Source organism: Octodon degus, unplaced genomic scaffold (genome assembly GCF_000260255.1).
Source record: "Octodon degus isolate 3935 unplaced genomic scaffold, OctDeg1.0 scaffold00005, whole genome shotgun sequence".
NCBI classification, from domain to species: domain Eukaryota; kingdom Metazoa; phylum Chordata; class Mammalia; order Rodentia; family Octodontidae; genus Octodon; species Octodon degus.
Window position 1 is genome coordinate 29,435,444 of NW_004524581.1, and position 2,627 is coordinate 29,438,070.

Consider the following 2,627-nt stretch of genomic DNA (forward strand, 5'->3'; position numbering starts at 1 on the left):
CGGGCCTGCGCCCCGGGGCCCCGCCGACGCCCCGGCCTTGCCCGCCGCCGCACGCGCCCACATGCCATCCCGAGCCCGACTGACCTGTCCCCGCCGCGCACCGCGATACCACAGCCGTCCCACAGGCTCCGCAAAATCCGCCCGCTCCTGCCAAAACTTTTCCCATTAATCCTTAGCTCCCCGCCGTCACACGCTCCGGAGCCCGGCCCCGCCCCCGCCAGCGTGACGCCAGCGCGCAACCCGGCCCGCCCTCACCACGCCCCCTTCCGCCCACCGCAGCCAATCACCACTTTTCGGAGACTCCCCTGATTTTTTTCCCCCCGTCCCGCCCCGCGCACGCTGCCCTGGGCCCCGCCTGCAGCGCCCCCTGGCGTGGGATGCGGACGCAGCGGCCGAAGCCAGCGTTGGGGAGGAGCGGACGGGCGCCGGGGGCGTGAAACCAGTCCAGCAAGTCTCAGAGAAGGAAATTCAAAGCTGGAAGAAACTCTGAGGTCGTTTAGTACAACCTCCTTATCCTTCCAGTGAGGAAACTTGAATTGTCGTTAGGACCGTGGAAGAGATTTATTATCCCAACCCGTCCCTGTGTTTAGGAGTAGCCCGCGGGGGACTGGTGATGGCGGGTGGGGGCGTTCTTGTAATTCCAGCGCTCTAGGAGGCTGAGGCAGGAGGACGTCTCAAGTCGGTGCCTGGCCTGGGCGATTTAGCGGTTTAGTGAGACGCTGTCTCAAAATGAAAATTATAAACGGGCTCAGTGAAGATATCAGAGTTCAACCCCCAGTACCGAGTAAATGAAGGTTCCAACTTCTCGTGATGAATGTATTCATTATGTATCCTAATAAAGATGGGGAGCAGCCCAGGAGGCAGTTTGTTGGAAGAAGTTGGCTTTGTCATCCAAAAATCAACAAAATCGTGACTCTCAGGTGTATGAGCTCAGATTTTTCTCCTTTCTGCTTTTCTTGTTTCCTGTTTTTCAAAGGAATTGCGTTGATTTTTTTTTTTTTTTTTAATTTGGATGTTTACTGCTTGCCAAATGAGATTGTAGTAGAAATGAACCATGGACATGAAGACCTTCCTTAAGATTACTGCAAGTTTCCGGAGATTTATATTCTAAATATCTCTGTTTTTGGGCTCCTGCTTCTGCCAGGCAGCTGCGCTGGCACAGTTCTGAAATCTAACGTTGAAGCACCGGGTGTGGTGGAGCCCAGCACTGTAAGGCTTACGCCTGTAAGCCCAGCACTCGGGAGGCTGAGGCAGGAGGGCTGGTGGGAGTCTGAGACCACCCTGGGCTACAAAGTGAGCTCAAGGCCAGCCTAAACTGCATAGCAAGACCTGTCTGGTGGCTGGCAAGATCGCTCAGCAGGCTAAAGCCCAGCTTAGGCAGAGTGCAGCAGCCAAGCTAGATCCCCGGCATGCCGCGCAGGTCCCGCCTCCGGGGCGCGCTGAGATGGCGATTGAGACTGCGCGTGATGTTGCGCGGCTGTAATCCCCGTGCTTGGGAGGCTGAAAAAAAAAAAAAAAAAAGAATCATTACGTCCCATCTACAGGGTCATGAGACCCTGTAGATCCTGCACTAAATACATTTTTAAAAGAACAAGAAGAGAAAAAGCAATTTAAAGATGGAATCCAGCCATTCAGGAAGATGTCCATGCCTCTATCCACACAAACCCTACAAAATACAGGAGACCTTCGGAGACTCTGGCTCCCAGGCAGGGTCACAGGACATGGGACACAGACATTGTGAACTCACCCACTGGGACTTCTTTAAAGTCCTTTGCGCGCGCGCACACACACACACACACACACACACAGGTTTTCTCTGCTGAGCTGATCCTGCACCCCTGGGGCCTGGCCTTCCTGCCTTCCCGTGGGAGCCACTAACTCTTCCCATCCTCTCCCCGCCCTGCCTCTCTGTTCTCTGAAAAAAATCTTACCATCTACCCCTAAGAGGCTCCTCCCACCTAATAAAAACAGCTCCTTTGCCAAAAGAAATTCTAGGAATATTATGAAGGTATTAATGGGGGGTTCTGAGACAGGGTCTCACCATGTAATTCAGGCTTTCCTTGAACCCACTATGTAGCCCAGGCTGGCCTTGAACTCACTAGATAGTCCACGTTAGCCTTGAACTCATGGTGACTAAGGTATTACATTTTTTCATCTCCTTTCATTTTTATATTAAGAATGTATAAAATTTAATATGTTACATGAGTATCTATTGAATGTTCAGACCCTGTAGTGCCATTTTGGATAATCTATTTGGGTGTTTTTTTTTTTTTTGTGGACCTGGGGATTGAACTCAGGCCCTTGCACTTGCCAGGCAAGCGCTTATTCTACAGAGCTATCCCCCCAGCCCTGGATAATCTGTTTTGAAGAAATAACTAAAAACAGTGTTTAATAACCCTAAGTAAAGGCTTTATACACTAAATACTGCAATATTTACTTTACAATCCTGGGAATTGAATTCAGGGCCTTGACACTGAGCTACATCCCCAAGCCCATTTGATTTTGTGCTGTTACTTATTATCTTTTTTTAAAAATTTATTTATTTTGGGCTGGTGAGATGGCTCAGTGGTCTAAAGCACCTACTTAGAACAAGCTAAGCTAAACAAAGCACAGGGACCGCGGTTCAA

General features: G+C 50.7%; 1 protein-coding gene across 4 annotated transcripts in view; it reads right to left on the reverse strand.

Moving 5' to 3' along the window:
* Ppard (peroxisome proliferator activated receptor delta) overlaps positions 1 to 195 on the reverse strand; it is an 84,062-nt gene extending 83,867 nt beyond the window's left edge. For all 4 annotated transcript variants that reach the window (XR_002822079.1, XM_004624201.2, XM_023720644.1 and 1 more), the window contains exon 1: positions 85 to 195. The gene's annotated coding sequence lies outside the window, so the exon portion shown is untranslated. The remainder of the gene's footprint in view (positions 1 to 84) is intronic.
* Between the last annotated feature and the right edge of the window lie 2,432 nt (positions 196 to 2,627).